This window comes from Oryctolagus cuniculus, chromosome 15 (genome assembly GCF_051225735.1).
Source record: "Oryctolagus cuniculus isolate XC-2025 breed Fujian yellow rabbit chromosome 15, ASM5122573v1, whole genome shotgun sequence".
Taxonomy (NCBI): domain Eukaryota; kingdom Metazoa; phylum Chordata; class Mammalia; order Lagomorpha; family Leporidae; genus Oryctolagus; species Oryctolagus cuniculus.
In genome coordinates, this window is record NC_142881.1 from 9,526,866 (window position 1) to 9,541,962 (window position 15,097).

Consider the following 15,097-nt stretch of genomic DNA (forward strand, 5'->3'; position numbering starts at 1 on the left):
ACTATCATGCAAGGGTATAACTTATGAACTCTTTATTTAATTTTCATGCTTAAAATAATTGTTCTCTTCTCACAAAAATAATATTTGTCGTAGAAATAACTAAAAAACCTCAAAGTATAATGAAGACAATAACTGTCTCCAAATTCTCACTTTCCAAATGCTAATGTGTTGCTGTCCCACTTCCATCTTCTTTGTTTTTTCCTTAGTTGAAGTTAATTGGTAAAAAAAATGTATTTTTTGCATTCTGCTCTTTTCACTTGACAAAGTCTTGTCTTTCGTGTGCTATTAAAGCCGTTTATAAATGAGACTTTTGGTGGCCACATGCAAGGCCACTGCCACTCGGTTGTGTCTTCTCAGTCACCACACCATGGCTGGATGTTAACAGTGGATCCAATTCTTAGTTCCATTTTTCAGTTACTGTGTCATGAGCACCTCTGGGACCAAGCTGCTTTGTCAAGATTTTACCTCTGAATCTCAACCTCGTGCAGGAGCTGACGAACGTTTTTGTAAAGGTCCAGGCAGTCAATAATGGACGATTTCGGGTGTGCAGAGCCCCAACAGCCACAGACAGGGATACAAAAACCAATGCACACAGCTGGGTTTCAATAAAACTTTATTTACCAAGGCAGGATTTGACTCTCAGGCCCTGGTTTGCCAACTCTTGTGTTCAATTGCATTCAGAACCTTTTTGAGAATTAGGCAATGAACTACAAAGCCATTGTTTTATTCCCTCCCACTGAGTCTTTTATAATCAATAGGTCCAAAGTCAGCCCGAGGACACAGAATCGTCCTAAGCCCACGGCTCTCCTGGCTACACACCCCAGGGAAACCAACCCCTGATCTCTAGCAACTAAAATTGGTACATCAATTACCCACAGGTCACCTGGCTTCACAGAGAATGCCTGTCCTGGCCCCACCTGAGTGTGTACCTGCGCCTGCGTGGTGGCTCCAGCCAGCCAGGTAACAAGCTCCACAGAAACATTGTGTTGAAACCAGTCTGACGGTCTTCCCAAAGCCAAACCCTCCAGTCCTCAGTGGCCGGGTCCCACGTCCCCAGACCCAGCTCCCGTTGAAGTCCGAAGGGAAAGAATTGACTGAGGTTGGCCGAAGCGCTGACTTCCGGGTTTGCAAGCTCCTGTGCAGCAGCTGCAGGAAGGGCCTCCAAGGGGAGGACCCTGCAGGCTAGTGAGCTGCCCCAAAATTCATGCATGTGAATGTGTGTGCGCGTGTGCACGTGTGCACCACAGCGTCGTGGGGGAGAGTTTCTTGCTCGTGGAAAAATCCAAAGCAAAGTCGGGCATTCATGTATTTCGTCGGTGATGAAGGGCGAATCGTTGGTGTTAACCACCCTCAGTCAGCCACGTTCACCCAAGGTGGGCAGAGAACTTCTGGGTGATGGTGATCTGTTAGGGCCATGCAAAATGTTTCCTAAAATCCCGGGAGGCGGTCCCTGACCCTGCACCCCGGTGAAGCCAACCAGGACATGGAGGAAAAAGCCAGGCCAGGCTTTTCCATTGCAACCCCAGAGGTGATTTTTCGCTTGTATCAAGGTTGTGTCAAGTTCTCTGGCTGAGAGCTTCAACTGATTTCTAATTTATTGTTCATGAGGAGAAGCAAATCTGGGGCTTATTGTATTTTGTCTTGAAGCAGACACTGCAGCAAGGAGCAGGATCGCGGCCCACCCACTCGAGGGGTTGCCAGCGACAGATTTGCTTCTTTATCCTTAAAGTCAGCTGGGGACTTCACAGGGCAGAGGACCAGGGCTGGGGAAGAATGCACACTTCATAAAATGGACGAAGATCAGATTTCCCTCTCGCCGGCCGCCTCCCGCCTGGAATCCTCTTGCTGCCTTCTTGAAACGTCCTGTGATTTATAGAACCCCTTCCTGCGGGCCGAATGCCTTTTGATTAAGAAGTGAACCACAGCTCGGCAACCGCACGCACAGCTGCTGTTTGAATTATCCAGAACGCTCACGGCCATCCTCCCACTTCGCTGTGTGAAGACATGGTCTCCACGCTCAAAGTTGCTCCAGTGCAGGCAGGAACTGGGTGGCCTAACAGCCATCGCTGCCTCGCTTCAGCCTTCTGTGACCCACAGGGTTCCTCCAAGAAGGTCTGTGGGCTTCTGAAATGGGCAGGTGGCGCTCTACGTGGCGAGCTCTGGATTGCTTCCCACCTGCAAGTCCGGTGACTATTTGCAACTGGAATCCTACCGACAGCATCTCAGCTACCTTTAGCATTGTGGTTTTGGGGTGCCCTTGGGGGACTCTATGGCGGACCACGTGCAGGGTCTGGGGTGCAGGTCAGGGTGCAGCAGGGCTGTGTGGATGGCTGAACAACAAAGTGGCAATTACCCCAGTGGCTTGGATTTCAAAGAACCGCGAAAGAGAACGTGATGTCTTCGTGGGTGGAGCACAGGAGAGGAAGGAGGAGACACACTCGTGTGGAACTGGTGGAGCATGTGGGACGTGACCAGGCTACGCCTGGGATGGGGCATGCTCAGGGGTGACCGAGGGCCTCTGTTCTCAGCTCCCTCTGAGTTAGGTCTCGGATGCACCCAGAATTGCCAGTTGGGGGCCCTTCCTCTGAGACTGACAATTTAATGCAAATCCCTGCGGCACCCGGGACGGGGCTCAGACTGAGGCACCCCGTCCAGGAAGATAATAAGGGCACCCCCTGTTAGCCCTGGGCTTGGAAAGCTCAGGGGAGGCAGGTTTTGAGAAAGAGATAGGTGCTAACCCAACCAGGGGACGCCAAACCAGAGCCTGCAGCTGGCGCCCTGCAAGGCTGCCTTGGTGCTATCATCACAGCACAGAGGCTGTGTGGCCCCAAACTAGCAACAGCTGCCCTCTGGCCTGTTCTAGAAAAGGCTTGTCAGCTCTTGCTCCAGCAATAGGGTCCCCGACAGTCGGTCCTCGGGAGAAGAACACGTGTAGCCAGAGCACGTGGAGGCACCGGGCACGGGGCAGGCGGAACACAAGACAAAGAATGTCGGGTTGTTCTTTTGCTTTGTTCCTTTGGAGCGTCTCTCCTTGTGTTTTGCTGTGGGTTGTGGGTTATAGCCAGGGGTGGTGGTTGACAGGTGCGGGCAAATTCATCTCGTCTATTCACTGCCACCCACCGGGCTGTGGTCCAATAAGAAGGAGCCCCATCCGGAACTGGGGCAAAGCCTTGTTAAAACCGCCGGCGGTGACTCACACACTGAAGGCACTGCCCGTGTGTGAGAGCCAACAGGACAGGGCACACCTGGCAGTGGTATCCTCTCGGCCACTCCCCACCAGGCCCCCGCACACCCCCACCTGCCCTGTCTGCAGGGAGAGGCCCAGGGCAGCCTCACTGCAGAACGCAGGGCCCAGGAGCGCTGCCCAGAGGGTCATGCAGGAGCCTGGATAACACAGGCCGGCCCCAGGAGGAGGGTTCTGTGACGTGCCCAGCGACACCCGTCCTGGGGCGGTGACTGCACGACCCTCAGAAGCGGTTCCAGGCCACTCCGATTTTTCCAGTTCCATTTCCTGAAACTCAGCAGAGCCTGTGAGGCAGAACTGGCCCACCTTCTGGGCCCCTGAGCAATCGGGTGGGCCGCTGGGTGCTCTGTGCTTGCTGGGATAAGCGAGGGCCCCGCGCAGGGGCTTCCTCCTCCCTGATTCAGAGCCCTGGTTCCCAAACGGGCAGGTGGGGATGTGATCCCACTGAGCCTCCTGTTCACTGTTCTCGGATTTTTCTCGTTAGATTGTAGAGTGCTTCAGGGTGGAGACAGCAGAGATCATTTTGTAACCCAATAAAGGACTGTGTAGGGGCCGACATTGTGGCCCGTGGGTAAAGCCACCGTGCCGCCTCCAACACCTGCATTCCATATGAGCACCGGTTTGTGTCCCAACTGTTCCGCTCTGATCCAGCTCCCTGCTAATGGGCTGGGGAAAGAGAGGAAAATAATCCAAGTGCTTGGGCCCCTGCATCCACGTGGGAGACCTGGATGAAGCTCTTGGCTCCTGGCTTTGGCCTGGCCCAGAGCTGGCAATTGTGGCCATCTGGTCACTGAAACCGCACTGTGGGGTTTTAGACACAATAGCATTGTCTTCATAGCATCACCTCGCCTGCCTCCTTTCTGGAAAAATCTCAGGGGGTGGAAGGGGGAGTCCTGAGCCATTTTTCCATAGCCCTAGCCTATGATATCTGTGTCCCATGGCACCAGTACATTTTGGGAGTGAGTATACTCACCAGGGAACACTTCTTAGCCCAGTCTCTGGGCTTGTCAGGAACACATCATCTGTCAATCAAATTCTGTCCAGCCCTGCACATGACTTCGTGCAAATCCAAGAGCCCCCTCTTCCTCTTCTTCACATTCCGCTGTGAGTTCCCTTGGCTCAGAGTTCCCATCATCTGCCCCGTAGCTTCCAGTCAGGACAGGTGTCTGGGAGTCCTTCCATGAGTCTGATCTCTGGGACAATGTAGGGTTAACAGGAAGTTCTAAGGGGAGCAACTACTCCTCCCTGAGGTCTCCTCCCCTCTCCTCCCCTCCCTTCCCACCTTCTCTCCCTTTGAAAATATTTACATATTTATTTGAAAGGCAGAGTGATAGGGAGAGAGAGAGAGAGGGAGAGAGAGAATCTTCTATCCACTGATTCACTCCCCAAATGTCCACAACAGAGTCAGGAGCCTGGGACTCCATCTGGGTCTCCCACGTGGGTGCAGGGGCCCAGGCACTGGGGCATCCTCTGCTGCTTTCCCAGGTGCATTAGCAGGGAGCTGCATTGGAAGTGGAGCAGCTGGGACCCTGTGCTCTGGCATGGGATGCTGGTGTTGCAATTGGCAGCTCACCCCAACCCTGCTAAGATCCTTTTCCTGACCTTTAAAAGTTGGAAGGAGTGGAGCTTTTCTTGTCTACAAAATGGAGACTTGAATCCTTGCCTGGCTTGTTCCACCAGACTTTCGAGGGATTAATCTTTCTTGTGAAGCACACTGATGGAAGAGTAAACAAGGGGAACAGAGAAAGATGCATTGAGAGTCCACGGTGATAACGAAGGACGCAAGGGGTCCGGCACTGTGGCGTAGCGGGTAAAACTGCTGCCTGCAGTGCCAGCATCCCACATGGGCGCCGGTTTGAGTCCCAGCTGCTCCACTTCCGGTCTAGCTCTCTCCTATAGCCTGGGAAAGCAGTAGAAGATGGCCTAGGTCCTTGGGCCCCTGCACTCACATGGGAGACTGGGAAGAAGTCCCTGGCTCCTGGCTTCGGATTGGCACAGCTCCAGCAATTGCGGCCAACTGGGGAGTGAACTGGCAGATGGAAGACCTCTCTCTCTATTTCTCTGCCTCTCAAATAAATAAATCTTTGGGGAAAAATAAAGGAAGTGAGGGGTCTGTGAGGGAAAGATCACAGTGGGAGACACAGGTCAAGAGGCAGATTCTGTTCTCTGTGGGTGAGCTGATCATTCCTGGAAATATGTGGCAATAGGGTCAAGTGTAGTTGGGCAGAACAGGTAACAGGTGTTCTTTGGTGCTTTTATTGTCTTGTTATGTGTGTGACACTCTTCAGCTCACACAGAATAAACACATATCCTGGTTATTTAATAACAAAGAAAAGGCCACATACCAAATCAAGGTGAAAAGACAAATAGAAGTGAGACAAATACTTCCCTTTGACAGGTGGCAAAGGCACCACGAAGGGCAGGTCCTGAGGACTAAGGTGAGGGAGTTAAGGGATTAAGGTGAGGGGTTTTGCTGCAATAAGGAACTTTCTAGTTGAGGTCTGGAGCTGAGGTTGCTGTTGAGTCTTGGACCTCTCCCACCACCCATCTTGGTAGCAGTGACTGGGGGACAGGGGACGAGTCAACTACAGGGGGAAGGGGTAAGTCGATGGAGGACCCAGCTGTCCACAGGAAGGTGGGGGTCCAGCCTGTTGGGTGGGGGAGGCTCAAGTGAGCTGCCAAATAGAAGGGGGTCAGAGGGCACCTCTCTCCTAGTTATGTGGTTATGAGTTTTGGAGCAGGGCTCAGAGCCCAGGGAGTGGGGGTGAGTCAGGAGCTGGTGGGGTGGAGCCAGGAGAGAAGACAGCAACAAAGAAGCCAGGCTGCCACCTTGAGCCTCTTCCAGACTTGTGGCTTTCTGAGCCAGCTGGTCATGGAGCAAGGGTCCCTGGGCAGAGAGCATCACGGGCTGGGGGACAACAGACCCTATATCTGGAGAGCCTCTTGGACTTGGGGTTAGCAATCACTGGCCTGATAGAGAGCGGCCTTCTTGGGGCAACTTTTGGTTTTTCAAATAGTTTGGGTCCCTTTTCTTGTTCTATGACCTGGATGATCTTTAAGACAGATAGTTTAGTTACATTTCAACAACCCCCAAACTTCTAAGAAGGAGATGAGTGAGAGCCCCCTGATGTCTTCTTCCTGGTGCACTTACTGTTGAGGACTTGATAAATGACTTCCATGTCACAGTCACATCTCATATTTTCTTCTGGCCTCTGTATCAGCCCTCCCCCCCTCACTCCACCCCAAATCTCCTTTAGAACCTAGTGCACCTGCTTGCTGCTGGAACTGTGGGAGAACTGCCCACGTAGGAACGCAGCTGACTTGCGAAGCTTTCCCTGATAGTCTCGCAGTAACCAGAAACACATTCCATGATCAGGGAGAGAGGCAGAGAGAAAATACAAGCTATGAAATTCATCTCATATTAACAAGGAGGACCTAATAAAGCATTACTTTGAAAAGAGATGGTTGGGCCCAGTTGGGTCAGGAGCCATTCTATCCTCTGGCCCTCATCTGCCCTGCTCTCCCCAGTCTTCTTTCAACCCAAGAGCTGACTTTACCCCTGCAGGGATTTATATTCTCAGGGTGAATTCTAGGGGAGTAATGCCTTCAGCTTGATTTAGCACATGCGATTTTCTTCCATGAGAAGAAATCTTACTCAAAAATATTCTTTCTTCTGAACCTTCCAATTGGGTACTTTTTCCATAGCTCCATCCTGACTTTCAGCCCTTTACCCTCTTGGACTGCAAAGCAGTCTCTTCGAGCCTGGTGTTTGCTGACAGATAGGAGCGACGCCTCCTTGGGTCCCTTGTAGGCTGAGAGATTGCCCACAAATTTAGGCCGAGGAGGTTGAGTTGATCCCTACTGCTCCTAACCAGATTTCTGGTCCTGGATCCACCAGACATTTCCAGGAGGTAGCCCTGCGAGAATAGGAGAGATCCTAGCTCCTCAGACGTGGTGCAGGACAACGGAGTCCTGGAACACTTGAAGAAGGCTGTAGATTTTCTCTTGCCCAGATCACTCCATGAAAGGCAACACCCCCTAGAGCACCCTACGAACACCACCCACTCTGGCCTTGCAGTCCTGTGGCAGGGTGCCACTGCTGGTCCATTCCCACCCTGCTCCCACCACGTGGCTCAGCAGTGTCGTCTCCCAGTGGAGGTAGAAAGACAGGGCTAAACGGGAGGGTGGGGCAGGCCAAAGTCCCACCAGGTCAGGAGCGCAGGTCTGCTGCCTGGTGCACGTGCCTGCCAGGTGCTGCAGCTGCTTTCCACCCTCACCAGCCAGGCTCTGTTTTCCTCCTTCCCTCCCTCCCACCTTTCCCTGCCCCCGCTTCCTCTCTCTCTTGCTTTTTAAAGTATTTATTTGAAAGGCAAGTGACAGAAAGAGAGAGGGAGAGACAGAAAGAGAAAGATCTTCCATCTGCTGGTTTACTCCCCAAATGTACACAACAGCTATGGCTAGGGCCAGACTGAGATATATGTGCACACACACACACACAGGCACGCACCCATATCCATAAAAATCCATATATGTGTGTGTGTGTTCTATTATACTGTAGTGTAATCTCTCTCTCACTGTCCACTATCATATTGTAGTGTATTGTTCCTAGGGCCATGAGATCAAATCAAACATAGGAGACAGTGTTGTAATCAAGATAGTTGGTAAACTGTCTTGAGACGCATGGGGCTATTGCCAGTGAAATGAAGCATACTCTTTTATAGTCAACATGTTTTCTAATAAATAGGAGTATACTCTCAATTAGTGATAAAAGAGAAGTACAGTAAATACATAAACCAGTAACATAGTCATTTGTTGTTGACATAGTCATTTGTTGTTGCTATCAAACACCTTGTATTATACATATTTTATGTGCTATACTTTTATACGACTGGTGGTGCAATAGGTGTGTTCACACCAGCCTGCACACAAACACAAGAATAACCCTACTGTGATGTCCTGTGATGTTATGACAGCTATGCTGTCCCTGGGTAACAGGAAGTTTTCATCTCCATTATAATCTCATGGAACCATTGCCATGCAGGTGGCCTATCATTGGCTAAAATACCATCAGGCAGTGCATGACTATAATTAAAATGATGACAAATGCTATGAGGGCAAATATAGGAAGCAGTGAAAGAAAACACAGGGAATCTATGTGGACTGGGCAGTCAGGACAGGCCTCTGTAGAGACTGAGAAGTGGGCACACCGGGGAGAACACTGCAAGCAGAGGGAATGGCACATGCAAAAGGCTGGAAGTGGGCCAGTGTGTGATGCAGCCAAACTCAAGGGAACCAGTGGGTCTGGGGCAGGGCTTCTTCGGGAGGAAAGTGGGGTGAAGGGAGCTTGGAGAGAGAGGCATGGGTCAGATCAGGCAAAGCCTGGGGAGCAACTCTATTGTTTGCCACCAAAATCTTTGGTACTTACTGTTTCAAAGGGCGAATCCTACTTTCCCATCCGCTAAGTGCGGCCTGTACTTCATCACGAGAATACGGTACGAGGGATGGCATGTGCTGCTTGAAGTTGGGACGGAAAACACTGCAGCAGCATCTTGTCCTGCAGCACCGGCAACAGAGGCCAGCTGCCATGCTGTGAGACACTCAAGGAGTCCCAGGACAAGGGCCACATGGCTGAGACATGCCGCCCGACAGCTATGGGAGGGTGCCATGCGGGAAGCAGATCAGACAATGCCCTGACTGCCACCTTGTGAGAGACCCAAAGCCAAAACCAGCCTGCTGAGCCCCTCCTGAACTCTTGAGCCACAAGGACTAGAAGAAAGCAAGTAATTGCTGGAAGCTGTGAAGTTTTGGGGGTAACCGGTTATGCAGCAAGAGATAACTGATGCAGCTTGGTAGGCTGCGGTAAGGAACTTCAAGGTATGTGAGTGCAAGGGGAGTTCCTGAAGAGTTTTGAGCAAGGCACGTACATACTCAGGTTTATTCTCTGGAAGGGTCACCCTGGCTGCTGCACGGAGGAGGGTCTGGAGATAACAAAGGTCAGAAATGAGCACTTCTGAGGCTGAGTCGGTCAGAATGCAACTGGCTCTAAGAGCCTGGAAGTCTCAACCCAAACGGGTTTCCACACTGAGGACATTTATTATCTCGTCTTTTTAGAAGCCTGCTTGTAGGGCGACACTCGAGGTAGATAATTCAGTGGTTCACCCACGTCATTAGGATCCTAATATTTTTTTGTCTTCACCCTGTCTGTCTTGGGTTGCTGGCTTTGTCTCAGGCTAACTTTTCTCATGGGGGCAACATGTCTGTCATGGTTCCAGCTGTCACATCAGAAATGACCCAGTCCAGCTGAAACAAAGGCTATGTCTCCCTAAATATCTCCTTAGCAGTGTGGGAGGCTTTCCCAGAAACTCTCGGCGTGTTCCCACCCACGCATCATGATTGGAATGGCATCATACACTCGTGGCTAACAGATCCTTGGAAAGGACGGGCTCAGGCTACATAGGCTACATGGAGTAGGATCGTGGCAGCAGATGGAAAGAAGAAGGTGGGTTTGAGATGTATTTTGTAGAGAAACAAGGGGAGGTAAGGGAATCTTGCACAGCATTTAGGGTCTGGGCTTGAGCAAATTGGGACATGGAAGTACTTTTCTAGAACAAGAAGCTGAAGGTGGCAGCTTTGTGTGATGGGAGAGGTAAAGACTTGGCTGTTTCTATGGGCAGGGCTCATCTGGCTGAAGTTGTTAATTCCTATCATATCCTTGAAGGAGACACTCCTTGGTTTCAGAGATGCATTCACTAGTGATAAACGTCTATGTCACAGCAAACTCACCAGGGAGGACAGTTACAGGGAGGCCTTTCTAACTCAACCATAAAGGCCCCAGTGACTTTCCAGCAAGGCTTACTTTAATGATCCCTGTTAAAGACGTTAATTGATAATGTAAAATTGTAGCATGGGTTTCAATCAGTGTCCTTGGGTGACTTCTCGGTGGCGAATACTTTTGTTAACTCTCCCAGCAGCCAGACGCATTGTCTTACAACTTCCATGAATAATAATGATACCAGCACTCACCTTCAGGTTATATTTTCTATTTTTAAAGCTCTTTGCCACATTAATGGATGGATCCATAAATATATAAAAGCCTGATCACATTATCATATACTTACATTCTTTTAAATACAGTTAGGAACAAAACCCCACGTGATAACTTATCTGACAAGTTTCCTGAATACCCACTGTGGGAAGGCTCTGAGACTTTAGTTATGACGGATGATCAATAAACATTGTTGACCATTAAATGAATAGACTTGGACTTATTTAGCTAAGGAAGTGATAATGGAAGTCGAAACTCCATGAAAAATGGCATTTTCCCTTTTTGCCATAATTTCCATCTCTAGAAAGAGGGACTATCACACTGGTCCTTGAGTCCTAAGATTTTCTAGGAAAACAGAAAGAGCCTGGAGCTGATTGGGTCTCATTGGGCGAAAGGTCCTTTTCTATGTAGGGGTAAAATGTGGTTTTCACCCAGGGTAGAACCTTTAGATCAGCGTGAGACTTGGAGGTCCTCAGAAGGAGTCCCAGAGCCAGAACAGAACTGAAGGGAAGGGTGTGCTCGGCTGGTAGTTCCATGCTGAGGTCTGCAGAGCAGCGGGATCCCCTCTGCCATGCTGAAATTGTTTTAAATGTAATTAAATTTTCTTGAATTCATTCCTTACAGTGAGAAATAATGCGGTAACTTATTTGTTTTTGTTTTCACTGTCTATTTCCTACTGAGACATTGAAACTGGTCCAGAGAATGAACTTAGGGCATGTTGGTTGTCTCAGTGGATGAAAGCCACCGCACCATTCCCCATCCTCATCCACTTGAAGTTTTTCTGTCTTCAGCTTTCCTTTTCCTGGATCCAAGTTTCCTGGATATTACATAGTAAAATCTTGGTTGGGACATAATCTTTTAAAGTTGACAATTAAGATCCATTCTGGACTGCAAGATCCAGGGACTGAATGTTGTTCGAGGGGCTTGTGAAAAAGCTTATGGGAAAAGTGGAATTAAAAGATAAGTCTATTTTGGTGCAAAACTACTACTTTTATACCCACGCATAGTTTTCCCATTACATGTGTCTTTCATGGACTATTTGAAGGCTGCTTAAAACCAGTCTCCCAAGCTTGGATAAAAGGAGTTCTTTAGAAACTGGTTGATCAAGATATCAGGCATGCAGACACTCAGGGAGAGCCCTTCCTCCACCCGCATCTCCAATAACAGTAGAGCTCCAAGGCCTAGGAGGAGAAGTGTGTACCTCTTTACTGAAATAAAACTCACCAGCCACAGGAGGCTGACTCACATCTAGGCAGAGGTATTCAGCTCCAGAGTGATGTGGCTTTGTGTGTGACTGAATAGTGTCATAAAATTGTCAGTTGTGCATGTGGCTTGGAACTGAAGTTTGCTGCCAGTTCACACCCTTGGGACATGCCCAATGGAGTTGGCTTTGTGTATTTTTAAGAAAAACCAACAACCAAAAAAAGATGCAGAAAATGTTAAGTAATACCATGTGCTCTCCACCCATTAAGGATGAGAACAGGCGCTAATGGCAAGGAGGTGGCTGGGTGGACACAGTTGGAGGCAAGAGCTAAGGATGGTTTATTGCTGCAAGATTCTGGTTGCTTTGCTCTTGAAGCTGTGTGAAATGAATCAGGATAAATGTGATCAAAATGAAGAAGATGCTTTTGTTATCAAGCATCTTTGGGATGGTTTGGCTCACTTTTCTGCATTCAGTGGAAGACAGCGTTTGCACTGTTTCCGAGGGTGCATTAAGCTCATACAGTATGTGTACTTGATGGCTTGTCTGGAACTCAGCACAGTCTCCAATACCAAAATTGTCAGCAAACTGGCAAGGTCAAAACGCCATGTTGAGATCCCAGGGATCTCACTCTGTAGAGACATCTACTGGAGCAAGAGCCAGGGTGGAGCATTGTAGTTATCCAGGCTAATAACTAAGCCAAGTTATCTTATGTTGGGGAGCACTCAGAAAACTGACAAAAAGACTTCAGAGATATCTTAAATTTTTTTTGCAACTTATTTTAGACTTTAAGGAAAGTTGCAAAAATAATGGTTTCAATATATCCCTCAACTAGCTTTTCCTTAAGTTAGCATATTATATAACTATAGTATAGTTATCAGAATAAGATTCTGTTCTATGAAGGTACTTAAAATATTCATGGAAATATGAAATTCAAATGTAGGAGTTGGGGGTAGTTGTTTCCATGAAGCAGGTTAAGCTGCTCCTCAGGATGCCCTTGTCCCTATTAAAGTGCTTGAGATGTAGTCCCACCTCCACTTCCAGTTGAGCTTCCTCCTCATGTGCACCCTGGGGGGCAGCATGTGATGGCTCAAGTACTTGAGTCCCTGTCACCCACGTGGAGACCAGATAGAGTTCCTGGTTCCTGGCTTCAGCCTGGCTCAGCCCTAGCTGTTGGCATTTGGGGAAGTGAACCAGTCTCTCTCTCTCTCTCTCTCTCTCTCTCTCTCTCTCTCTCTCTCCCTTTCAAAGACATTTTCTTTATTTTATTTATTTGAAAGGCAGAGTTAGAGAGAGAGAAGGGGAGACAAGAGACAGAAGGAGAAATCTTCCACCCGCTGGTTCACTCCCCAAATGGTCACAATGGCTGGAGCTGAGCTGATCCAAAGCCAGGAGCCAGGAGCATTTTCCTGGTCTCCCACTTGGGTGGGGCCATCTTCTGCTGCTTTCCCAGGCACATTAGCAAGGAGCTGGATTGAAAGTAGAGCAGCCAGGTCACGAACTGGTGCCTATATGGGATGCCAGCATCACTGGTGGCGGCTTAGCCTGCTATGTCATAATGCTGGCCCTGTAAAGCACCCTCATTTTAACAAAGCTAAAAGATATTTTTTTAATTTCACCAGTTTTCCCACTGGTGTCCAGATCCATGTTACATTTCATTGTTATTTTTCCTCAGTCTCTTCTATTTTGTGACAGGACCTTAGTCTTCTCTTCATTCCCTTGACACTTCTGAAGTTTACTGATCAGTTATTTTGTCAGCTATTTTCTCCTGATTGCAACGAGGCTATGCACATTCGACAAGAACATTATGGAACGGATGCCATGTTCTTAGTGCATCATATCAGAGTTCCTGATGTCAATGTGTTTGGTTACTGGTGATGTTGACCTTGACCTTGGGGTTAAGGTGGCTCCTGTCAGTTTTCTTCCCTGTAAAGACAATATCATTTCCTTAGCAGGTAATAAATGTCTTGAGGGAGTCTTCGCTACTAAGCAAGTTCTGTTTTACTTCTAGTTTTACCTGCCAATTTTTGTCTGCAGAAATTTTTACTGTGGGTTGTGATCACCTGTTAATACCATGCAGTTTCCTATTCCCCTTTTCCTGCTACACTTGTTATCTGGAATTCTAGTGTAAGGAACAACCATCTTTCTCCTCCATTATGAGATTTAGTAATATAAGTAAGCAATATTGACTCAAGACTCTTTGTTTTATTTTAATGCTATCATGATTTGTGGCTCAAATCATCCCAGTTTTGGCCATCAGGGGTTCTTCACCCTGGATGTATGCTCCTTCAGCATTTTTCAAGAACTCCCTGATTTCCCAGCACCACAGTTGTTCTCTGTTCAACTTGTATTCTACTGGCTCCAGCCCTGGAATCACTGGGTGATTCAAAAGGGAATAACTGTGGGGCACCAGGCTATCATTTTCATATTGAATTTCAGGTCCAGTTCATTTGGAAATCAATGAACCTGAAGGAGACTAGAGGGCTTATCACTTGGTACCCGAAGTCTATCATGGCAAGTCAACAGATTATATGAATGGTTTACGTGAAAGCTTGGACCAAGTTGTGAAGATTGAAGATATATTTTACAACCCAGGTGAAAGAGAGGGCCCGGGGCATGGAGAAACAGCAGCTGACTGTCTGGAAACCTGGCCTTTCTACCCACTATGGTCTGTGTGTCCTCAATCAAGTCACACGGCAACGCTCTGCTGAATATGTGACTCACAGACTGACTGTGGAATCATACGAGCCTCACATGAAAACGCTTTATAAACTGCACAATGTTATAAAAATGTGAGGTGTTAGTGTTACGGCTTCTATAAACACTTATTCATCATGATCACGATGGAGTTAGAACGGACCTAAAAGCTCATCCTATTTAACACCTGTGTTTTACAGGAGGTGAAGGGGAGCCCCAGACATGTGAAGTAATTTGCCCAAGGCTCTGGGTGGCAGAACTGATGAGAACCACGGTCTTCTAGCCCTCACCAGGTGTTCCCTTCATTACAACCTCACCAATTCAGCAATTTTTTTTCATCACCAGACCCTGGAGGAGCTATTATGTTTTTTTTTTTTTTTTTAAAGAAAATACCTAATTCTAAAATAGAACTCAGGTAGACTAGAAAAATAGAAAGTTTTACCTTCAGAAATGTTTCTTTTTTTCCCTGTGCTCATTTCCACTGTTATACTTGGCTCTTTAATTAGGACAGGGCTAATGCATTTCTGCACCAACCAGCACGCGATAAGGTATCTGTGTTCTCAGAAAATTGCTATCTGAACCTGGCCCTGGGAAGTGAGTCTAGTTGTGCTGCTGTTGGGGACTCCTACACACTGTGGCCATGATGAAGTGAGGCCAGACAGCTGCATGTTTGGAAATATTTAGATAATTGCCTGCCTACATGGTTCCTCTGTTTTGATCCCAGATGTTTGAAATCACAGAGATGGGTCACCCTGTCTAGAGTACAGAAAAAGAGGGTTTTATTTTTACATCCTTTATTCTCACAGTATCTCAGAGCAGAGCTAAGGAAATACTGGTTGAGAAGGGATGAGCATTCAGCGACCTGAGTTTCATGGTGTCCTGATTCTCAGGTTTGCCCTGAGAAGGGGTG